This window comes from Mastigoproctus giganteus, chromosome 1 (genome assembly GCF_048544385.1).
Source record: "Mastigoproctus giganteus isolate SK-2022 chromosome 1, ASM4854438v1, whole genome shotgun sequence".
NCBI lineage: Eukaryota > Metazoa > Arthropoda > Arachnida > Uropygi > Thelyphonidae > Mastigoproctus > Mastigoproctus giganteus.
In genome coordinates, this window is record NC_143575.1 from 230,439,457 (window position 1) to 230,465,467 (window position 26,011).

A 26,011-nucleotide genomic window follows, 5' to 3' on the forward strand; every position below is an offset into this window, starting at 1 on the left:
AGAAAGTAAGGTGACAGAGAAATTACTGTAGCTAAAAGAATGAAGTGCCTGGGACCAATGGAATTAGTATTAGTAGTTGCAAATAATGGAAGAAAGCAAGCTTATAAAACATCAGCAAAAAAAATATATCCAATTATATTAAAACAAGCTATGAAAGAGATAGTTCAACCTTTAGTCATCACAATGAGTACATCCTTGGATTGAAAAGCACCAGCAGATTGGAGATATGTACATATATCTTTTATTCACAAGGATGGCTCAAACAGTGAAATAGTAACTAGAAACCTTTTAAGTTTAATTCCTGCAACAGAGAAACTGGTGCTGGTGTTAAACTTAAAGTCAATGGAATCAATAGTGAAAGAATTAATGCAAGATCATCTTGATAGAAGTGGAGCCATAAGGTAATCACAACATAGATTTGTTAATGGGAGATCCTCAATCAGCCTGATTTGCTACTATGAGGTTGTTAAAAAGGAACTGGATGCAAAGAATAATTTTGACATCATATACTTAGCTTTCAGTCATATGTATGACTATTGTATTAACTGGAACAATGTGGCATTAGGGGCAAGCTACTACTATGGAAGTGCCTCCGTAGCTGAGTGGTCAGGAGCGGGAGCGCAGTAGCACACACTCTTTGAATAGACCGGGGTTCAAGCCCGTGACTGCTGAATATGGTCGATCTGCCAACCCGCACTGGACAAGCGTGGCAGATTATGGTCCATTTTCCCTCACCATGAATTGTTGAGGAGGCTTCCATCCTGCAGTGGATTGATAATGGCTGCACTTTACCTTTTTACTACTATGGATAAAGGATGGTTAAGTGGTAGGCAGGACAAAGAGTAATTATATACAGTCAGCTCTTCATGGACTAATATGAAGAGTGAGGTTCTAAAAGGGCCACTGTTGGGCCCCTTACTGTTTTTAATATTTAGTAATAATATTAATATAGGTATTTCAAGTTTGATGATGATACAAAAGTGGGCACAGTGGTTAATGATAGTAATCAGGATATGCTATTTCAAGGTCTAGATAAAAGTAGAGCAGTACAGAGCAGATGGGCTGGAAAATGGCAATTAAGGTTTAACAGTGATCAGTGCAAAGTACTGCATTTGGATAGCAGGAATCCTAGAATAACATACCATATCAGTGCTATCAAACTCAAGGTAGTGAAGTAGGAAAAAGATCTATGATACTGTACATACAAGATTTTGTTATTTGTTATTTGTTTTTTTTTTTTTAGGAGCATATTGCTCCGGGAATATGCGGTGGTCATTCCCTGACTTTTTCCGCATCCTCCGTATTTGGTGGTGATGGGCTCGAACCCCGGTCTAATCAAGAAGAGTGTGCTACGCACTGCTGCTCCTTCCCACCCAGCTACGGAGGCACCCACATACAAATAAAATTCTCTGAGCAGTGCAAACAAGCTGTTGTGGGGGTTCTGTCAACATTATACGGGAACTTTGCCAGCACAAAGAGGTGATTATTTCATTGTAGAGACAATGGTTAGGACAAATCTTGAATACTGCATAATGTTTAGAAAGTTCAACTTCATTTTTGGGAGAACATAGATATGTGAAAGGGTTCAGAGAAGAGCAACAAGATTAACTAGGGGCACAAAAGGATATTCTTACCAAGGAAGATTATGATTCTGTAAATTGGATTCCCTAAAAACTAGGCCTCTGCTTGGTGACCTAACTGAAGTGTATAAGGCTTTAAAAGGGTTAAGCAAACTAAATGCTGATGGCATCTTTACCCATTCTCACAAGGAACACATAAGGGGGCATAAATTTAAATTGGAAAAGGATGGTTGTAAAACAGACGAATACAGAAATTCACATTCAGCCAAAGAGTAATGAATTGTTGGAATAAACTTCTGCCTAATGTTGTAGGGGGTGAATAGTTTGAATTACCTTAAGGAAGGTTGGGACGAATCATTGGAAGGAATGGGGAAATAAAAAGGTTTTTTTGTTTTTTTTTAGTATTTTACGAACTTTGCATCATGTTGCCAATACTGTTACTAATCAAATATACAGTCTTTTACATTATTTTTTAACAAAAATATAATTAATGTCTTATTTATTAGGAAAAGATTACTAATTATATAGATTTCAGTTTACAATCTTAGTATCATAATTTAAAACTATTTAATATCTGCACATACATAATACAAATACTGAATAGTTTAGTAAGTTATGTACTTATATATTCTAAAAAAATGTATATAATATACAAAGGTGATTCCTGGGATTTTCTTGGGGGGTGTGGGATAAAGCGATATTTTTGGGAATCATTGAACTTTAATCATCATGTAGTTGTAAAAATATTCACATTACTTTGATTACAAATGTGGAGGGGGGGGTTAGCCCCTACCACCTGGGATCACCCCTGATAATATCCAATATTATATTTGCCTCAAAATGGAATGAAAATTTTATTTTCCCTCTACTATTCTGTGACCTGGAGAAACGACAACAAACCCTAGCATAGCATAGCATAGCATTATGGCATGCTTAAACTAATATTCCTGATCAAATGTGAAGAGGTGGAAAGTCTGTATTTCAATAATAACAACTTTAATGAATATGGATGTTACATAGTTTTTCTTAATGAAGAGGAAAATTATTTCTTTTAAAAAATATCGATTGTAGTTTCATGGCAAAGTCGTAAGCCAAGATCACAGAAACCAATGCTAAAATTGTTCTGGGATGGTTTAAAATAATCTAGGCCTCGTCCTATTTTTATTATCCAGCCACTGTCTAATCTTATTTCTCTGTCATGCAATGTTGATGAAAATTGGACTCTGAGATCAATGTTGTAGTTTTTCAGGCTATTTCCAATAAGAGTAATTTTGTTCTTTTGAGGAGCTGGATCATGATCAATACCAGTTGTTAGTGTTATCACTCGAAGATTTGAACAGCATTTCACTAACACTTCACAGAATCGTAAAAAGTTATAAATTTGATGAACAGTGCGAATATAGGGATCTTCAATTTCTACTTCTGTAACTAAATCATCAAAAAACCTACTAAAAATTTTACTGTAATCATAACCGATTCCATCATTGGGGATCTGAATTTGCTCATGATATGTTCCATTATCTTTTTCTTTCTGTACCAACTGTTTAATAATTTCTGCCCTATCCATGTACTCCAGAGCTCTTTCTCTAAGGTGGTTTCTCCTCTCTTTCTGATTAGTTTCCTTCATTGCATTCATCAGGAGTTGGATTCCTTCTTGATAGCAAGTAAGGGCTGCCGCAAATCGTTTATTTTCATCATGTTCAACAGCTCGTTTCAACAAGGCAACTGCTGAAACTTCTATACCAGCAAGCTGGGCATTATTTCCTGATTTCGCCATTATCTAAACTTTAAGGACTACAATACTGTCAAAGAGAATTAATAACATTGAAGAGATGGTATATTTGGTGATAGGCGGATATTTGCATTTCAGTTCGGTTTCGGTTTCATTACTAGCCTGAGAACATACCTGAATGTCAATATACATCTAACTTCAAGGTTGTGTGGGTTTTTGACTCTTGGAAACTTAGATTTTCTTCCATCCAAAAAGAATATACAAACCAACCATAGAATACACATAATTCAGACTGTGTACTGATGCATAATAATGTTATTTGTTCCAGCACAAACAAACAAACAAATGCCCTCATAGGTAACACGGTTGGTAGAATTGCCATCCTTCCCATGCCAGGTGGAAAAGATCTGAGTTCGAATCCCATAGATTACGTGAGGAATTTTTTTGGGCCTTTTTCATAATATGGCTGAGTTAGCTGGTTTCAGCAAGGGTAGTATGGTTCCCCCCCCCCTTTTTTTTCCCTGGAAACATCGGTTTTTCATCCAGCAAACAAGCAAATTGACCACAGAACATACAATTTGTATACATATGATTTGATGAATATTTGTTCTAAAAAAATTTTTTTTTGTTTTGCAGGTCATATAAGAAATATCAGCATAACATTTTGAAGTATATCACTTTTGCAGATCTTTATTTATCATTCGTTATTTTGAAGCATATCCCCAGTGTACATGTGACCAAATAGTACACCATTACTTAGTATACAAAATTAGCACACCAATATTTCCAATATTTTGAATATGGAAATCTTGAACTTGATATGTAGAACTTACTTCAAAATTAGTTGCCAGTAAAGAAGCATTATTCCCTGTTATTGATTATCTTAAGTTTTTCTTTGTTTTATGCTCTCTGCTTCATAATATTCCCCCCCCCCCCCCCCAATCTAATTTATTTGGTTCTTACAACAGTAATTTTCTTGCCATCATAAGAAATGGATCTTCTTTTTTCCATATTCCCATATATCTCCCAAATTATATTTTTGGATTGCTTCACAAACCTCAAATATTTGATGTTAATTTCTGAAATACCTGAGTTGCTTGACATAATTTGAAATTTATTATTCTCGGTACCCTTATGATTGTTTATAATACTTTCTTTTTTGATAGATATGTTCCCCTCAACATTTCTCCTTGTTGATAATAATGAGCTCTTCTGTATACCATAGATTACTAATTTGTGTTTCCCATTTTTTAATGAAGTTTAAAAGTGAATAATATAATATACAATAATACCTTATCCATACTGATAGTACAGTTCTGTCAGGAAACCAATCCAGTGTGAGTAAAGAATACAAAATGTTCACCCACGGCATTTATTAGAAATCAATGCTGATTTCTATATGCATTGCTTTGCATATGTTGTATTCAAGGTAATATACTCAACAGCCTCTTTCAACCATACATGCACAATAAAAATTTACTAATTCAGACTACCTTCTTTCTACTTTCCTTGTTATTTTAAAAATACGCATTTTGTTTGTGTCATATTTGACGGTAAGCATTTGTATCAAAGGAAACAGTTAGTAGTAGTGATGGAGGCATGTGATGCAAGAAAGCAAGTGTATGAGCTTACATAGCATCAACCAAAAAAAAAAAAAAAAAAAAATATTTCACACATCCATTCCAGCTAAAAGTGTGTCCACTTCCTCTTTGAATTTATTTAAGTTATCAACTTCCACAATGACAGATAGAAGTTTGTTCCAGCAATTAACCACCTACTGGCTAAAGGCAAATTTCTGCACACCTATTCTACAACTCTTTCCTCAGTTGCAGATAGTTTGGTTTCTTTGATGACACAATACAAGCAGGATATGAGAGCTAAAAAGACGCTAGAAAATATTAGAAATAATAACAAAAAAAGTCTTATTTACAACTCAGCTTTAAATTTTAATTATCAAATGCTTGGAAAAAGATGGAATAATATGAAGAGAGTCAATATATGTTTCACAACAGGGGTGAAAAGGAGTGGTCAGGAGCGCAAGTACAGCAGCACACGCTCTTTGAGTGGACCGGGGTTCAAGCCTGTGACTGCTAAATACAATGAACATTTGTATTGATTGATTGATTTATTGTAAACTCCACTGACCTGATGGTTGTGCCTGAATATAAACAAGAACATTAATTTGGGGGATGTAGGAATATGGATAGATGAAGATGAGGTTTGATATTGTATGGTAATAGAAGGAATAGCAGTAGCATTTCAACAGGTAAAAATCTGTAGGTAAAGCAGGAAGTGAAGAAAAAGAAGTTAAATTACATGAAGGTAGAAGCTGCCATCATACTCTTATTCATTTTGCCAATTCTAGCGAGGAATTTAAAAATTTTTTTTATGCTCTAAGAGGAATTGAAGAACTATGTTATGAAGCAGAAATGAAATAGACCTACTAAATAGAAAATTTATACTTTCTTCAAAATAGACAGTATGTTTATAGAGGGACCATCTACATCTGATTAAATGTATAGTAATTATCATTTAACACATAGCTGGAGTTTGTTTAACCTGCCAACAGTGGCACGTTGTTTTACATCTCCACCTGAAAAACATTTATTGTGTTAATTACCATTATGAGAAAGCAGCTCTTCTGAACACAAAGTTTTACTTCATTTGGAAATGTGTTATTTATACATATTTAAATGAAATTGATAAACCATAGTAATACATGTGCATATATTAGTGTGAATTTTTGTTAGCTTAATGGTTTTATAAAGTTGAACATTGAAGTAATTAATATTTTGATTGTATATTTTGGTTATACAGGGAAACTTTGTTAATACAAACTTCAAGGGACCTAAGTTCTCTTATTTTGTAATGACGAGGTTTGTGAAATGAACATGTCAAAATCAGCTGTCTAATCTTGTTTCAAGACTTACTCTAAATTTAAACCTTAAAATTTGCCATTTTACACATGTTTTAATAGAATTAAATAGAATCAGACAGAATTGATATATTCATGAATATAAAAATAAAAGAAAAATAAATGAAAGAATTAAGATCAGAATTAGAATTAAAAGAATTAATCATTTATGTGGCTCATTAATTGAATTCACACTTAACAAGGCTACAAAAAAATATTAAAGGTAATTGTTAAAATAGCTTCTATAAGCTGAACATTTGAGATTCATATGAAATAGAGGATTTAATGAAGGATTTAAGCAAGCAGTAAAAGGTACTCTTATAATTTTGAATTCTAGAAAATAAAAATTTGTTTAGTTATGAATGAAAAAAAAATAATTAAAAAATGTACCAATGCTTATTCATTGGTTAATACAGTGGTAAACTTATATGCTTCAACATTAAATTAACTTACCTCAAGAACTTTACATTGTCTTAACAATAATACAAATCTGATCAGAGGCTTCTAGCACCTTACTATTAACATCACTGCAAGCCAGTACATTTTTCAGTCACATTCAGTGCATTTGGGCATCAGATTTTTTAGGCAATGTGTGCATAGCTTCTTTATCATCTTCTTGAAGAACTGTATTATAATCTTCACTTCTGTCCACCTACTGAGTGTTTGGTAGATCTCTTTCTGATGGTGTAGCTGTGGTGGCAATAGAACATAGTCTTGAAATTCTTCCTGGAGGGGTCATGTGTTTCCTCAATTCCTCCCATTCATTTAAGTTGATGGCCAAATTCATCTTCTGGAAGAGGGTCTACAGCTTTGATAATTGGCAAAGCTATTTATTATGGCATTAGGGGGACATGCCATCACATGCAATCACACTTTTTAAAAGGGCATCTGACACATGATGCTTTCTTGCATCATGTGCTACTACTACTACTACTACATCTCTTTTTTGGAGCAGCACTGTTTTACCTTCAAGGTGGGAGATCAAATAATGCACAAGATGGGATCTATAGGCTTTCTTCAAGCTATGAATGATAAACTGATTCAGTGGCTACACAAGACTTGCGGTGTTTGGAGCCAGAAAGAACAATCTAATATTTGATAGCTTTAATACCCCAATATAATGTGAACCACAATAATCCAGTATCATCTGAATTTTCCTTTCCTGCATTAGCATTCTTCTGTCCCATTTTATAATACATGATTGAAAAGTTTAAGCAGTAATCCAAGCTGTTTTATTTGACTCATACTCACAGGGTGGAGTGGTCACTCCTTTAAAACATCTTGGTCAAAAACTTGTAAATGATTAGGGGACGAAGCTTTGCAGCACCATCTACACTAGTACACAGGCAACTTCTGTTTGCTCAATTCACCCCCCCCCGGCAAGTTTTACCACAAACAGCGTGTTCGATCCCATCACCACCAAATACGGAGGATGCGGAAAGGTCAGGGAGTGACCACCGCATATTCTCGGAGCAATATGGCCTTAGTTGCTAATGCTCCTAAAAACCAAATAACAAACAAACATACCACAAACAGCAAGTATTTTATTGGGAAGCAAATTGTAAAACACTTCCATTTTATTCGTGTTGAAAATGTCTTTTGTTTTGTATTCGCCAAGAACTGGTTGCACAGATTCCAACCAATATTTAAAGTTTTTTTCTTGTCAACCTCTCCAGATTCGCTGCTGATATCAAACGAGATTGTTGTTTCTCTCTTTAAAGTGCTGCAGTCAACCATTGCTACACTTAAAATCATTGATACTAAGGCCCAATACAGAACATTCACCTTTTGTTGCAGTAGGGGACCCAGTATCGGCAATTTCAGTGCCTGCATCTAATGGAACCATTCCAATAGTTTTTCTTCAAGATTTTTATGCTTTGTATTGCCTACATGTTTTCTTCTTTTTTAGTGCCATTCCAGGTTCAGAAGTTCCTTCTATTTTTTTCTGATTTTTTAACACCATTGATAACATTGGAAAAGGAATAGTAAATTGCTTTACATTCTCTGTTTTAGTATGCTCCATCTTATCAACTTCAATGATTTTTAGTTTAGTATCCAAGTGTAATTCCTTTCATTTGGATACGAAACTCAAAACTCTATGTCCGTGTTGAACAGCAGTAATTTTGTAATTTTTACTTTTGGCACAAACCCAAATGCTTATCTCGCTAAAAAATAAAAGTAGTTCGAAACGTGAAAACCTTGCAACGTCAAAAGTATGTGTGCTTAAATTGCCATGGTGTGGTCATCCTGAAATATAAGCAGAAAATTTATTTATTTTATTATGTTAATGTCCACAGGTGTAGTATTAATTATGCAACTCATTTTATCTTCCTTTATATTTCACACTAAACTGATGGATCTGACTCCCTTTCTGAAGTGACAAAGTGACTTCAACACTTAAGCATTGTGGCGTAACAGCATACTTTGTACTTACTATACTGAAAAGTATGGTTATACAATCCATGGCACAAACTTAACTTTGTAATACATATTAACTGCATTTTGTATTAAACAAATGTTTTAACATGAGAATGCCTATTCCTTTTGAAAGGGAATGAAATCTACTTTGTATAAAGTAGAACCTTGCATAAACCAATGTTATATTAATGAGGTTTCCTTCCCCACAATTAATAAAAGTTTTTCTATTTTGAAAATAATAGTTATAAAATACACATTTTTAAATTTAAGTTTTTAATTAAAAAATAAATAATTACACTTAATAATTAAAATAAATAATTACACTTAAGTATTGCAATTCATTAGCAAAAGGTCAAGCATTGGTATACTCCAAGCAGAATTTTAAAAAGCCAACAACTTTTTTCAGAAATAAAAAGGAAATAAATGGACCAGTTGTGCATTGTGCCACTGTGTTTGCTGCAATTGAGGGGAGAGGAATGGTGCACTGACAAGTTAAAAAAAAATAATTTTTTTAAAACTTGAAACAAGAATAAACATTTCTTTTTCTTAAATATATTCATTTTCATAAATTTTTTCATTCTTTTCTTCAAAATTGAGTCTGAATTCCATATAAATTAACATATTGCTCTCCATTAGAAAGGTGACACAGCTCAGCATGAAACATGCTGAGCTGAGTCATTGCTGATGCTATCAAGGCAGTGTTAGATGGGTCGGGAAACTGATAGCTTGGGGGATACAAGGACTAATAGTTTAAGAGTAGCCGTAGGCAGAGGTAAAGGTGATTCTTGCACAACTTCTATTAGAATAAGTAGCGACCTGGAGCGAGGGGTGTTGGGGGTTTCAGGGACGGATGGCAGTCATCCTGAAATAGGTGGGTATATGGGATGTGTTAGGGTAACTAGGATTAGGAATAGGAGCATGTATGCTTGCATGTATACCAATGCTAGAAGTATAGTAAATAAATTTATTGAATTTGAAGTGTTGGTTAAGACATCAAAAGCGGATATTGTTGGGATAGCAGAGACGTGGTGTCACACAGATATAAGGAATGCAGAACTGGAATTTGGGGAGTACAATTTGTACAGAAAGGATAGACAGGATAGAAAGGGAGGAGGTGTTATGCTGTTAATTAAAAGAAGTGCGCCCAGTTGATATAGATGAACCAGTGCACTGTTGAGTCAGTTTGGTGTGACATAAACACTGCGAAAGCAAAAGTAAGAGTAGGAGTGTGTTATAGGCCTATTGACTCGAATGAGTACAATGAACAATTGTACAGAGAAATAGAGTGGGCCAGTAAATCAGAATGTCTTATAATGGGGGATTTTAACTTCCCAGATATTGACTGGAACTTGTGGGTTGGTCACTCACACACTAGTCAGACTTTTGTGGATTTACTGAATGATTGTTTTCTGCAGCAGCATGTTCGAGAGGCAACCAGAGAGAGTAATATTCTTGATCTGGTTATCAGTAGTGATCATTCGTGTATTAAGAATTTGCAGATAAAGGAACCACTAGGTGGCAGTGATCACAGTGTACTGATGTGGGATTTACTTAAAGATTTAATTACCATCAGGGGTAAAGGAAAGGGTTTTTGCTTCCGTAAAGGTGAATACAGTGGTCTCCGACAGTTTTTAAATTCTGTACAGTGGGATCAACTGACGATGTTACCAACAGTAAATTCTAAGTGGGAAGCATTCAAGGAATTAATCTTGGATGCTACTAAAAGTTTCATACCTATTAAGAAATATTGTTCAAGGTTTAGGCCTAAATGTTATCTAATGAACTAATGAGACTCGTAACAGGGAAGAAAAATGCATGGGACGCATATAAATTATCAAGCGACTCAGAAGCCTATGGCAGATATAAGCTAGTCTGTAATCAGGTCACAAAGGAGGTTAGGCAGGCGAAGGCAGATTACAAGAAATCCTTGGCAAAAGATGCTAAGAAAAACAGCAAGGATTTCTTTACTTATATAAACTCTAAAAGGAAGGGGATGAATCTGATTGGTCCCCTTGGCATCGATGGTTCGACTGTTGATGATCCTGCTCAGATAGCAAACAAACTGAATGAGTATTTTGCATCTACATTCACACATGAGGAATTATTAAGGTTTGAAAATGGCAGAAGGTTATCAAATTGTAGCAGAATACTTAATGATTTTGTAATAACTGAGAGCAAAGTGGAGGAGAAATTGTTGAAGTTAAACATAAGAAAAGCACCTGGGGTGGATGGGATCTATCCAGTTATATTAAAGGAGGTGGCAAAGCAACTAAGCAAATCCTTAGCCATAATTATGAGAGCATCCTTGGACTCAGGGGAGGTTCCCACGGACTGGAGATGTGCAAATGTAGGGTGAAACAAGTAATTACAGACCAGTTAGTTTAACTTCTGTTCCGGGTAAAATAATGGAGTCACTGGTTAAAGATGCATTGCAGGATCATCTAGACAAGACTGCAGCAATAATTCAGACACAGCATGGGTTTGTTAAGGGAAAGTCGTGTCTGACAAATTTGATAGGATATTATGATGTGGTTACAAAGGAACTGGATGCAAAAAATAATTTATTGTTCAAAGTTTAGGCCTAAGTGGGTGTCAGATGAACTAATGAGACATATGGCAGAGAAGAAAAATGCATGGGATACATACAAATTAACACGTGACACAGAAGCCTATGATAGATACAAGTTGATCTGTAACCAAGTTACAAAGGAGGTTAGGCAGGCGAAGGCAGATTACGAGAAATCCTTGGCAAGGGATGCAAAGAAAAACAGCAAAGAGTTCTTTACTTATGTAAACTCTAGAAGGAAGGGGATGAATCAGATTGGTCCACTTGATATCGATGGGTCAACTGTTGATCCTCCTCAGGTAGCTAACAAACTAAATGAATATTTTGCATCGACATTCACACATGAGGAGTTATTCAGCAAGGGGAATGCCAGAGGTGTATTCAACTCTGGCAGTAAGCTAGAGAATCTTATAATAACTGAGAGTAAAGTGGAGGAGAAAGGCACCTGTGGTGGATGGGATCTATCAAGTTATATTAAAGGAGGCAGCAAAGGAAGTAAGCAAACCCTTAGCCATAATTATGAGAGCTTCCTTGGACTCAGGGGAAGTACCCATAGACTGGAAATGTGCAAATGTGACCCCAATTCACAAAGGAGGATCAAAGGGCGACACAAGTAATTATAGACCTATTAGTTTAACTTCTGTTCCCGGAAAATTAATGGAGGCACTGGTTAAAGAAGCACTGCAGGATCATCTAGACAAGACTTCAGTTATAGCTCAGACACAGCATGGTTTTGTTAAGGGGAAGTCTTGTCTGACCAATTTGATTGGATACTATGATGCAGTCACAAAAGAACTGGATGCAGGGAATAACTTTGATATTATATACCTGGATCTTAGAAAGGCTTTTGATACTGTTGCGCATGGAAGACTGCTGCACAAATTGGAGCAGTGTGGCATTGGAGGCAAATTGCTGTATGGATAAAGGGGTGGTTGAGGAGGAGAAGACAGAGAGTGGTAATCAATGGACACTGCTCATCGTGGACTAATGTTATTAGTGGAGTCCCTCAGGGTTCAGTATTGGGTCCATTATTGTTTTCTGTATTTATAAATGATATTGATGATGGTATATCAAGCTTAATGTCCAAGTTTGTAGACGATATGAAGGTTTGTAGGGTTGTCAAAGACACTACTGACACTATGCTACTGCAACAGGATCTGGAAAGGTTGAGCAGATGGGCTGAGAGGTGGCAAATGAAGTTTAACATTGACAAATGTAAAGTACTACATATGGGAAACAGCAACCCCAGAGCAACGTATCAGCTCTGTGGTACTACACTGACAGTGGTAGAGAATGAAAGGGACCTGGGGGTGGTTGTGCAGGCAGATATGAAGTTTTCTGAGCAGTGCAGACGGGTGCAAGAGTAGCTCATGGTGTATTGTCGATGATATATGGGAATTTTTCTAGCAGGGATAAGGAGGTGATTATTCCCTTGTATAAGGCAATGGTCAGGCCACACCTAGCGTACTGTATACAGGTCTGGCGGCCTCATTTCAAGAAGGATGTGGAGCTGCTGGAACGAGTACAGAGAAGGGCAACAAGATTAGTGAATGGAACAAAGGGGTGCTCTTACGAAGAAAGGCTTAAGTTTTGCAAATTACAGTGTCTGGAGACTAGGCACCAGCGAGGTGATCTGATAGAGGTGTATAAAGCCTTGAATGGTTTGAGCATGCTCAATGCTGATGGGATTCTTCCTCTTGCTCAGAATAATCACCTGAGAGGGCATAAATTCAAATTGAGGAAAGACGGATGTAGGATAGACGTGAGGAAATGTGCCTTTAGCCAGCGGGTGGTTGGTTGGTGGAACAGACTTCCATCCCTTGTCGTGGAAGTTGATAGCCTAAATAAGTTTAAGGCTCAGCTGGACAGGTATTTCAAACGAACAGAGGGGTGAAGTGGAAGTGGTTATTTTTTATTTATTTATTTATTATTTATTTTTTTTTTGGCTGATGCTGCATAAGCTTGCTTTCTTGCATCAAATGCCTCTACTAATGCTAATGCTAAGACTGCAGCAATAATTCAGGCACAGCATGGGTTTGTTAAGGGAAAGTCTTGTCCGACAAATTTGATAGGATATTATGATGTGGTTACAAAGGAACTGGATGCAAAAAATAATTTTGATATCATATATTTGGATTTCAGGAAAGCTTTTGACACTGTTGCACATGAAAGACTATTGTACAAATTTAAGCAGAATGGTGTTAAGGGTAAGTTGCTACAATGGATAAAAGGATGGTTAAGTGGAAGAAGACAGAGGGTGGTAATCAATGGGCGCTGCTCTTTGTGGACTAATGTTATTAGTGGAGTCCCACAGGGTTCGGTGTTGGGTCCACTGTTGTTTTGTATATTTATCAATGATATTGATGAAGGTATATCAGGCTTAATGTTGAAGTTTGCAGATGATACAAAGGTTGGCAGGGTTATTAATGACAGTAATGGCAGTGTGCTACTTCAACAGGATCTAGATAATTTGGGCAGATGGGCTAGGAAGTGGCAACTGAAGTTTAACCTTGACAAATGCAAAGTACTGCATATGGGTAGAAGTAACCCCAGAGAAACGTACCAACTGTGTGGTACTACACTTAAGGTGGTAGAAAATGAAAATGACCTGGGAGTAATTGTGCAGGCAGATATGAAGTTTTCTGAGCAATGTAGACAGGCTGCCAGGGCAGGTCATGGGGTTTTGTCAATGATATATAGGAATTTTGTTAGCAGGGAAAAGGGGGTGATTATCCGTCTGTATAAGGCAATGGTCAGGCCACGCCTTGAGTACTGCGTACAGGTCTGGAGGCCTCATTTTAGGAAGGATGTAGATTTACTTGAGCGTATACAGAGAAGGGCAACAATATTGGTGAGGGGAATGAAGGGATCCTCTTACCAAGAGAGGCTTAAGTTCTGCAAATTGCAGTGGCTGGAGACTAGGCACTTGCGCGGTGATCTGATTGAGGTGTATAAGGCCTTGAATGGGTTGAGCACGCTGAATTCTGTTGGGATCCTTCCAGTTGTTCAGATTACGAACCTAAGGGGGCATAAATTCAAATTAAGAAAGGACAGATGTAGATAGATGTGCGGAAATTTGCCTTTAGCCAGCGGGTGGTTAATTGCTGGAACAAACTTCCATCTGTCGTTGTGGAAGTTGATAGGTTGAATAAATTTAAGGAGGAACTGGACAGGCATTTGGAGGGAATGGTGATATTTTTTTTTTTTTTTTTTGGCTGATACTGTATATGCTCATACACTTGCTTTCTTGCATCACATGCCACTACTACTACTTCTACTACTACTTTTATTTACAAGATGAGAGATGCTAAAAGGACTCTCATCTTGTGAGTTAAAGTAAATTTTGAATAGTAAATTTTCAAAAATTAACCAAGAAATTCTTTGTCTGTCACAGGGACAACTTGTTGTGTAAGCAGTCGTACAATGTGAACGATCAATGAATAAGACTATCTTTTTTTATTCTTATACTATAAAATAAGAATGTAAATCCTACTATAGCCAAACTGTATTTATTATTATTATTATTAGCTATATGGTGCAAGGAAGCCTGAGGCTTATGCTGCACCAGCCAAAAAAAAAAAAAAAAACTCTGAATTACCCTGAGAGAGAGGGAGAGAGAGAGAGAAGTAGAAGGGAATCACGAAGAAAGAGAAGAATGATTATATCCAGCTCAGGACCCTGGGTATGCCAAGCCCATACTCGCCAGATGTGATCCCCTGGGGTTAATATATACTGCAGGCTTGTACCCCCAGTTAAACAAATCAGTATTCAATGTAAGAGTATACATAAAATTATAAACATTAATTTGTAAATAAATAAATAAAGTTTAAAAGGGAATAATACATAATGTACACTGATAGTACAGTTCTGTCAGGAAATCAATCCAGCATGGGAAAAGAATACAAAATGTTTTCATGTCTTTTCTTTAATCCTGTGTCATTAAAAAAACACAAGGAAGCAGGCTGTTGTAAGGGACTTTATCACATAACACAAAGTGATGAAGACAGCATCACAAATGAACAAACCAAGAACCAGATAGCCTTATAAAACACTTTCCTGACTAAAGCAAGATCCAAGTCATATTTGCTTGTTGTTGCCATAGTTCTTCTAAAGAAGGAGAAGTTCTTTGATATTTTTAGCCTGATCTATTGATGTAGAAAGTAATATCCTGTCTAGTAGCTGCCACTGATGCATGAAAATTAAGATGGCATAGGAGATTTGGCAGATAAGTAGAACCTGAGAAAATATGAATATGATACAGCAGCTGATACAGTCATTATCTATGCTGCACCAGTTGGTAACATCACTTCTAAGTGCTGTGGGATGTGTCCACTCATGGAGGTTGGAACTTGTGAGTTGGTCACTCACACAATAGCAAAACTTTTCTGGGTTTATTGGATGACTATTTTCCTTGCTAGCATGTTGGAGAGGCAACAAGAGAGACAGCAACACTCTTAATCTGAATAGAAAGGTTAAGTATTTTTCATTGGGAAAAAATATGTGGACTAGATAGATCTTTGGACTTGATTTCAGATCTGTTTCCAGTTTTTCTCTAGCATATCTAGTTTTTATGATGAGACTGATTATACCATTTACATACATATTCAGTCACCCATAAATATAATTATTTATTATTATTGTTATATATTCATAGTTATGTAATTGTTTGTCTGTATCTATATCCTTGTTGTTTAATTTAATATTTTCATTATAAATTGTTTCAAGTAAATCTGGTGAATTACTGAAACATGTTCGTCTTCATACCTTGAAAGTGCAAAAATACCCCAACAAATTCTGCTATATAAATAAATTTTCTGTTTATACTCCGGTCAGAGGAGTTCACAAGATAGACAAAATACAAGAAAAAGCACCATATTTAGCAGTCACAGGATTGAACCCTGGACTCTCAAGGCACGTGTACTTATGCATCCGTGCACCTGACCACTCGACTACAGCGGCCAATATATATGTGACTCTTTCCTAACTAAATCACAGTGGCATAGAATCACGACAGATATTCAGAAAATTTACTAGCTATAATTTAAGCTGTCTTCTAGGTAACTAGAATAATAAGAACCATATGTTATTTGTACCACTTGTTTGAAATGATTGCATACCCATGATGTGGAGGCAGCCAAAAGACCATGATGGGTATTGTTACTTTTGTAATGTGAATGGAATGTAACTGGATTCCTAGTGAAGAATAACTGCAAGATTGTCCATCCAAACTTGGATTTGGCAACAAGACTAATTTTTATGATGACAGTATGCCAGTCCTGATTCAACGTGGACTAGATTCTGAGACCTGAGAAGTTCAGATGATCATGAATATGCACCCAGTGAAGCAATATCAGAGCCAAAGCTGTTTACCTAAGATGAGTTGAATGAACTCTTTGATCTGTAATAGTGTCACAGAAAAGGTTAGGCTGGCAAAGGCAGATTATGAGAAATCGCTGGCAAAGAGAGCAAAGAAGGGGGATAAGGAATTCTTCACATATATAAATGCAAAGAAGAGAAGGACCCTCATGTAATGGATGTGGGATGGTATTAGATACCCCAGCTGTGGTTGCAGATGAACTCAACAGTTACTTTTCATCAATATTTACAGAAGAATTACTGGAATAAGTTACCTACATGGGTGGTAGAAGCTGACAGTTTGGGGAAATATAAAAAAAGATCAGCTGGATAATTACCTATGGGAGGAGGGAAACGCATAGGTTGTCTATTTCCTTCTTTCTTCTTATTATTATTTTATTTATTTATTTATTTTTTTGGCTGGTGCAGCATAAGCCATAGGCTTCCTTGCACCATGTGGCCATTACTAATACTGATTCTAAAACTTATTAGAAATCTACCCTTCTTCTAAGATAAAGCTGAACTTCTTGCCTCATGACTAAAGCACACACTTGGTTAAGAAGAATATCAGTGTCTCACTGTTGAAAAAGAAACCAAATTTTGGTAACCTTCTTTGCAGTAAACAGTCTGCTTTGCTGTTGCCATTATATCAATGGAGTGTTGAGAGAATTGTCACAAGTATACATTACTTATGAATGGTGTTTCTTCAATGACTTCCCAAAGTGAAATTTGAAAAATGTTCTTGTGTAATGGGAACTTAAAGCCATTCATCCCCATTGCCCACTCTGTTCATCGAAAGGGGACATACAAACACAAAAATACTACTTAACAGTACAGCACTCATCATTGAAATATCTGTAGTGACCTCAGTCATTGGTATGTTAATGGGCATGCATGTAAACATGTATAGTATCTTATATAGGATGGCACCTGAACATCAGTTCAACTCCACCTTTGTACTACACTGTGATGATTACAGAGCACTGTAGAAGGCCAGAAATGTGTGTAATATTATGTTTGTGCAGTGTGTGTGTGTGTTGTTTCTGGCTGTTTTGTCACCAGGCAGGCGATCACCTGGAAAGCCTACCCAGTGTCCGTCTACACCACAGGGAGGAAGGCCACAACTACACATGTATCGCGGCTGCCCTCTGAACCCACTGGTTGGTTTACCAGCTCTTACTGCCATAATATCAAAGCAAAAAATTAAAAAAATATTATATATATATATATATATATAAAAATAAAAATAAAGAACTAAATAAAAAAAATTAATTAAAAAAAAAAAAAAAATATATATATATATATAAATAAAGAACAAAATAATAAAAAAATAAAGAACAAAATAATAAAAAAATATATATAAATAAAGAGCAAAAATAATAAAAAAATAAAGAACAAAATAATAAAAAATATATATAAATAAAGAACAAAAATAATAAAAAAATAAAGAACAAAATAATAAAAAATATATATATGTAAGTAAATAATAAAAACTAAATAATAAAATCTTGTCCCTCGGGCATCCCAAACCCAGGTTACCAGCAAAAATAATTAGTAAATAAATAAAAATAAAAAGTGAAATTAAAAAAATAAAAAAGAAGAGAAAAAAAGAAATATGTATATATATATATATATATATATATATATATATATAGTGCCTTTATAGACATATACAGGGTGATTCACTACCAGTACGACAAACTTGCAGGAGGTGTAGGGGGCACAAAGATGAATTGGAATCACATAGCATTGCAGGGTCCGAAATGCCTTCGTCATGCGGTAGAGGACAGTGAACGGGAGGTCGCGTGAACAGCGATCCCGCTGGAAGTCAGCATTTGCGAACCGGTTCCCGAGGCAGTAGGATGGACGAGTATTCAAACGTTGAACTGGCTGACATGCACCTCGCGTATGGAGCTGCGGACTGTAATGGGTGCGCTGCTCTGCGCTTGTACCAGGAACGTTTCCCGCACAGGCGTGCTCCTCATCATATGATTTTCGCACGTGTGCACAGAAGGTTACGTGAGACTGGTTGTTTCACGAGAGGTACCATGAATTGAGAGCGAACGATGAGGACACCAGACAATGAGGAGAATGTCCTACGTCTTGCAGAAGGCAATCCGAGTACGAGTACTCGAGCGATAGGCCAACGATTGAGTATTTCCCAATCCACTGTATGGAGAACACTGTCAACAAACCAGATGAGTTCATATCATCTGCAACACGTCCAATCATTTGAGCCTGCGGATTATCCACTCCGGAGGACTTTTGCTACTTGGTTTCTTCAACAGAAACGGTTCGCAAATGATGAATTCCAGCGGGATCGCTGTTCACGTGACCTCCTGTTCAACGTCCTCTACCACATGACGAAGGCATTTCGGACCCTGCAATGCTATGTGATTGCGATTCGTCTTTGTGCCCCCTACACCTCCTGCAAGTTTGTCGCACTGTTAGTGAATCACCCTGTATATATCTCTGATCCCGTACTGGCCAAAAGCCAGTGCCAGCAGGAGTTTCCACTAGGAAAGCTAGGAGGTATTCCATAATTGAGTGAGAAGGCATCTCCAGCAATCAAAAGCATGACAAGCAAATTCTTGCAGGGACTGGAAATTTTCTCTGGTGCTCAGGAAGTCCGGCTCATTTCCGGGGACAGTAATACTAGTGGAGGGAAGAAGGTTCTGTGAAAGATCTAAGTATTGATGTCAGTGGTATAACATATGTTCCCAGTCTTCTGCGGTGCCACAAGAACAAAGAGGTGATTCAGTAAGGTTGAAAGTTGTAAGTTTGGCATTAAGAGAGCCATGACTAAAGAGTAAGTAGAGGGTGTATAGACCAGGGCGAAACCATTTCTGAGTGGACTCTAATGTGGAAAAGGTGACGTTAGGGAAGAACTTTAAAGTAACAAGATCCTTAGAGGCAGCAGACCATCTGTCTTGCCAACTTTGCATCAAAATATTCCAACAGCGTCTTTTCTCTGTCTTAGCATCCATGGTGACATTGATAGTAATACCAAGGCAGGTAACAGGGACAGCGTGCCTAATGTAGAAGCACAGGCCTTGGTACAGAAGAAAGAGATCGAGGGGCAGACAGCCATTAAGGACCTGCAAAGCAGGAGTAGACACAGTCCTACAGGCCCTGCACATTGCTGAAAGCATTTTACGTTGAATGTTATGAAGTTTAGTCTGGACCGAAACCTTCTTAATATGCCAGAACCAGGAGGCCGTGCCATAGGAACAAATTGGTAGAAACACAGCTTTGTGATATAACCGTAGAGAGCGAGAATTAAGACCCCAAGATTGTTTAGAGAGATGCAGAAGTGAGAAGGTAAGTTTTTTGACTTCCTCTGATAGATCTTCCAAGTGTTTAGTAAACGTAAGTTTACTATCAATGATCAGACCAAGAAATTTTAGAGAAGAAACCATGGACAGTGATTTGTTTTGAAGTTTTACAACAGGTGGCCGTGAAATATTAAGTGAACCCTTAACCAGCATCATTTTAGTTTTCGTGGAGGATATGAATAATTTATTTATGGTGTACCATTGAAAGAGATCTGACATGACTAAATTGGCAGTACTTTCAAGAGAGGCATGGGAATTGCCCTAGATTAGCAGGGCGAGATATCTGCATAAGCCAATTTGGAAGTATAAGGAATAGTTTTAAGGAGCCATTCGTCAAGAACGATGTTCCAGATGAGTGGTCCAAGAACAGAGCCCTGGGGGCAGCCCCTAGTGACAGAGCGGGAGACAGAGTTAGATCCAGAAATAACAGAAATTGTATGATTTTCAAAATAACTTCTTAGAAGGTTATAAAGAGGAAGAGGACAATCGCGATCGGCAGCACGTAAGCAAGCAAACAAACTAGACCACCATAACTGATCAAATGCTGCAGAGAAATTGACAGAAATAGCAAGAACTTATTTAGAGCTTGCAGAGTTAACTCGAGAAAGGAATTCAATGACTGCTTCTTCAGTTCCTCGTCTAGTTCGGAAACCATATTGATTGTCTGATACAAAAAAGGCATGCAAGGAAGATTCACAATATTTGTATGACTCTGAGACAGCTGTGTTCTATCACAGACCATTATATCAGATATGACTGGCCTCAACAATGAGCCAAAAACAATTAGTGGATCTAATGAAGATTTTCCTTCCACCTATCCATGTTAAACTTGGCCTAATGAAGAGTTTTGTGAAAACAGTGGGTAGATGAATTAGAGAGGATTTCATTACTTCAGTTAGAAATTTTTAAACATCAGTGCTGTGAAAGAGGGAATCTGGTGGGCTTCAAATCAGACAGCTTCTGCAATTTGAAAGTTTTGAAAAATGCCTGAAATTGTGTTAGAACTAAAAGTATAGCAGGTTTCAGATGGCATCATGAAAACTGTTTGGTAACCACAGGTCATCTGCATACAAAGATGGAGTTCATAAACTGCTCAATGCATATAAAGAAATGGGATGTTGTATGTCAGTGAAACTTCATTTCTTGCATGCATTTAGATTTCTCTCCTGAAAATCTTGTCATGGTGAATGACAAGCATCGGAAAAGATTCCATTAAAACATTGTCTATGGAAAATCGCTACCAAGATTTGTGAAACAAACATAAGTTGTCAGACTATTGCTGAATGTTGTACTGCAACACACCAGACAAAGTATACCAAAGGAAATTATTTTCACATTTTTAAATTGTTCATATATATTTTTTGTAATAGTGTACTGTAGTTTTTTAATTATGAATAAAATTTATTGGGTTTAAACTGTAATAAAAAAATTGCAACCAATCTCATAGGTTTTTTAACAAAATTGTCTTAACTTGTACTGATATTATCAGTAGTCATATTATGAAAATTGTACATGCTAGGAAAAAACCAAGAACCTTTGAAATTGGCATGCAAAATTGGTTTAGAAAAGTGTGTTTATATCTTTGATGAAAAAAATAAAAATTTTCATTTTGTTCACCAGTGTTAGTAGTGACTCTTCATGCATTAAGAATCAACAGATGAAGGAACCACTAGTGGCAGTGATCATTGTGTATTGATGTGGAATTTACTTAAAGATGTAGTTTATTGTCAAAGTGTAAGGGGAAGGAATTTTGCTCTTGTAAAGATCACTGTAATAGTTTAAATGACAATTTTTAAATTCTTTTTGGCAGAAACAACTGATGATGTTAAAAACTGTAAATTCTAAATGGAAGTGTTTGAGAAAGTAATTGTAGAAGGTATTTAGCTTTTTCTACCAAATAAGAGATATTTTTCAAGGTTTAGACTGAAATGTGTGTCAGATGAAGTGATGAGACTAGTGAGATTATGTTATTATAAATTATCATGGGATACAGAAATCTGCAGTAAGTACTGACGAGTCTGCAATCAAATCACTAAGGGGATTAGGCAAACTAAGGCAAAGAGAAGTTGTTTGTTGGCTAAGAATGCAAAGAAAAGTAAAGAATCCTTTGCTTATGGTAAGACTAGGAGAAAAAGGATGAACCACATTGGTGCACATATTGATGATACTGTTCAGGTTGCTGACAAACTGAATAATTTTGCATCTCCACTGATCTGTGAAGAAGATTTTAGGGAAGAGAGACCAGTGTATGCCTAGTTATCACAAAAACATTCCCAGCTATCTCCGAGTTAGAACTGAGAATTTTAAATATTCTTTTAATAGTGTGCAGGTAATAATGAGCACTTAAACCTGCATGGAGTGTAATCTGTCTTTAATTTCTTAAAAAATTAAATTATTCTCAGATGTTTCGTGGTACTTCCTATGTGCCATTTCTTTAGTGACTGTAAAGACAGCAGAACTCATAAATTATGGTGATATTATTTACATACATAAAGTTGTTAATTTTGATTACACATTATTACCTGTTAATTTGATTATACAAACCTTTGATTATACAAACACATTAATTTCATTATACATTTCTTATTTATTAAAGTTTACTCTTGAATTAGTTAAAAATAGCTATTAGCAACCATCAGGCAAAGAATTAATTTTTAAACAGTTTAAAATAATTTTACATTATTTGTTGATTTGGTTAATAAGATTAATAATAAATCAATTAATATTAAGTAAATGGACAACTACGAATATTGACACTCCTGTAATGCTGTTCTTACAATACTCTCAGCCTCACATACAAAGACAGGAGTTTATAGTTCATTATATGTCTAGGCAGAACTAGACAAACATTTGGAGCAAGTGAGTAGGTGAAATTAGAAGATTTGTTGTGTTTTTTTTTTTTTTTTTTTTTTTTTTTGGCTGATGCTATATAAGCTTGCTTTCTTGCATCATGTGCCTTTACTAATGCTATATTTATATGTTCTGTACTGTGCTCTTAAACTAAGAAAGTTTGGAATTAAAACTCTGGTTAAGGTCTCCTGAGGCTAATCTTAAGTTAGTTTGTCACTGAGGATGAGGGTATTTAGAACGAAAGTAGTGATTTGGATGTTGTTGGATTGGACATCTGTTTGGTGGTTAACCTTTGTGAGAATCTTAATTATGTGGATTGGGTTCAAGATTACATTAGAAGTGGGGAGGTGTTTTTTTGGAGTATATTTAATAATGGTTCTTAATTTTTTATTTTTATCTGCTATAATGTTCTGCTTTTGAAAATATGTATGTGGTTGTTATCTAGCTGCATGCTTTTTTGGTTAATATTGGTTATACTGATAATGAAAGATTCTTTTTGTAGTCTGCATTTTCTGTATCTGTCTGTGGTTAGGGCCGAGGTGTTCTTGAAATCCCATTGGTTAATCCTTGCACCAGGCATGGAAAGTTGGATCTGATTTTGTTATTTGGCTGTGGGCTGTGTTGTGTTTGTGTTCTAAAATTCTTTTGAACACTCTTCTACTGGTTTATCCAATATATGATTTTTGGCAGTCTTTGCACTGTAAATTAGGGTGTTTTGGTTGTGCAAGAGTTTTTGTCTGCGGTAAAACAGGAGAGGTGGGTTTTTATCATGTTTTTAATGGTGTTAGTTCTTGTATACCTAGCGTACAACCCATATATTTGTAATCTGTTCACTAATTTGGGGGATAGTATTTTTTTTCTTCCCTGATTATTTGTTAGATGCCTCCGTGTTGAGATATTTCTCTTTTGTTGTTTTAATGGTTTTCATTTTGAGTTTTTGTGGGTACCTGTTGCTAAATATATGCAAAATCCTGTTGATTTCTTTATTTAGTACTTGATCTTTACATAGTCTATAAGTCTTGAGGATGAAACTTTTAAGAATACCTACTTTTTTGTTTATGGGGTGATTAGAATTAAACTTCATAATAGATCTATCCTGTGTCTGTTTGTTCTCTGTATATTTCTATTAAGAGAGAGTTATTATGCTGCTTTAAGAAGAGATTTAGGAATATGCTATTGTCTTTTTATATTTCTATTTTAAATTTTTATGCGTGGATGTACAGTATTTAGGTAGTTGTGGAAATTTCTTAATTCCTCCAGTCCAAATGGCCAAATGGTTAGAATGTCATCAATGTTCAGTGAGCAGTGCAATGTTCTTGCACTGCTTCTTTTGGAACATGCAGCTGCCTGGAAAGAAAAGCATCAGCAGTTTCAAGCCCTGCTGTGGATTGTCTTGAAGAAAGCAAATACATGGGCTGTGTTAGGATAACTAAGAGTAAGAACAGGTGCATGTATACTTATGCTAGGAGCATAGTAAATAAATTTAATGAATTTGAAATACTGATAAAGTAAACAAATGCAGATATTGTGGGGATGTCAGAGATGTGGTGTCACTCAAACATAAGGGATGCAGAATTTTAATATGGAGTGTACAATGTGTACAGAAAGGACAGACAAGACAGGAGATGGGGTAGTGCTCTCAGTTAAAAAGTATATTAAATATAAGACAGTGCATCCAGTTGACATGGGTGGCCAGTGACTCAGTTTGGTGTGACATAAGCATTGGGAAAACAAAAATGAGAGTAGGAGTGTGTTATAGGGCTAATGACAGTGATGAGTATAACAAACAACTATACAAAGAAATAGAGTGAACAACTATACAAAGAAATAGTGTGTGCCAGTAAATCAGAATGTGTTATAATGGGGGATTTTAACTTTTCAGATATTGACTGGAACTTGTGGGTTGGTCGCTCATGCCAGCAAGACTTTTCTGAATTTATTGGATGACTGTTTTCTATAGCAGCTTGTTGTTTCAACATGAGAAAGCAATATTCTCATGTTGATCTGATTATCAGCAGTGACTTTTCATGCATTAAGAAACTGCTGGTAAAAGTCTCTATGGGTGGCAGTGATCATGATGTGCTTATATGTGATTTACTTAATGACATGACTACTGTCAAGGGTAGAGGGAAGAGCTTTTGCTTCTGTAAGGGTGATTACAGTAGTCTCAGACAGTATTTAAATTGTATGCAGTGGTACCATCTGATTATGTTACCAGCAGCAAATGCTAAATGGGAAGCATTCAGGGAAGTAATCATAGAAGCTACTAGGCTTTTCATGGCAACTAAGAAATACCGTTCCAGGCTTAGAACTAATCAGTTCTAAGGATGTCAGATAGAGACACGTGGTAGAGAAGAAAAGTGCATGGGATGCATATAAATTATCAGGTAATACAGAAGCCTATGATAGATATAAACTGGTGTGCAATCAAGTCAAAAAGGAGTTCAGCCTAGCCAAGCCAAGGTAGATTAAGAGACATCTCTGGCAAAGAATGTCAAGAAATGCTGCAAAAACTTCTTTACTTATATTAATAGTAGAAGGAAGGAGTTGAATCACATTGGTCCAATTGATGTTGAAGGTTCAACTGCTGATGAACCTGCCCCAGGTTCTGACAAACTGAATAGGTATTTTGCATCTACATTCACACAAGAGAAGTTCTTTCTTGAAGGGAATTCCAGAGGTTCATCAGAATCTAACCGGGAGCTAAATGATTTTGTGATAACTGAGAGGGAAGTGGAAGAGGAATTGTTGAAGCTTAACATAAAGAAGGTGCCTGAAGTGGATGAGATCTATCCAATTATATTAAGGGAGGCAGCAAAGGAGATATGCAAACCCTTAGCCATAATTATGAGAGCATCTTTGGATTCACGAATCCAAAGATGCTCTCATCATTATTGACTGGAGATGTGCAAATGTATCCCCAATTCACAAAACGAAATCAAAGGAAGATATGGTTAGAAGCTTTTGTTGTTGTTATTTAGTTTTTAGGAGCATTAGCAACTAAGGCCATATTGCTCCAGGGATATGCGGTGGTCATTCCCTGACCTTTCCGCATCCTCCGTATTTGGTGTGGGTAGAAGCAAAGACCTGTTAGCTTAACTTCTGTTATGGGGAAAATAATGGAGTTTCGGGTTAAAGAACTAATGTAGGATCATCTAGCATTAGTGCTTGCTCTTTCTTGCATATGATGCAAGAAAGAGCAAGCTTATACAGCATCAGCCAAAAAAAAAAAATAATAATAACCTACTTCCCATTTCACCC

General features: G+C 36.2%; 1 protein-coding gene and 1 pseudogene across 1 annotated transcript in view; one reads left to right on the forward strand and one right to left on the reverse strand.

Moving 5' to 3' along the window:
• Positions 1 to 26,011, forward strand: part of Dsor1 (mitogen-activated protein kinase kinase 1) — a 148,141-nt gene that overhangs the window by 23,837 nt on the left and 98,293 nt on the right. The window lies entirely within an intron of this gene.
• Positions 2,632 to 3,384, reverse strand: LOC150091587 (MIT domain-containing protein 1 pseudogene; annotated as a pseudogene).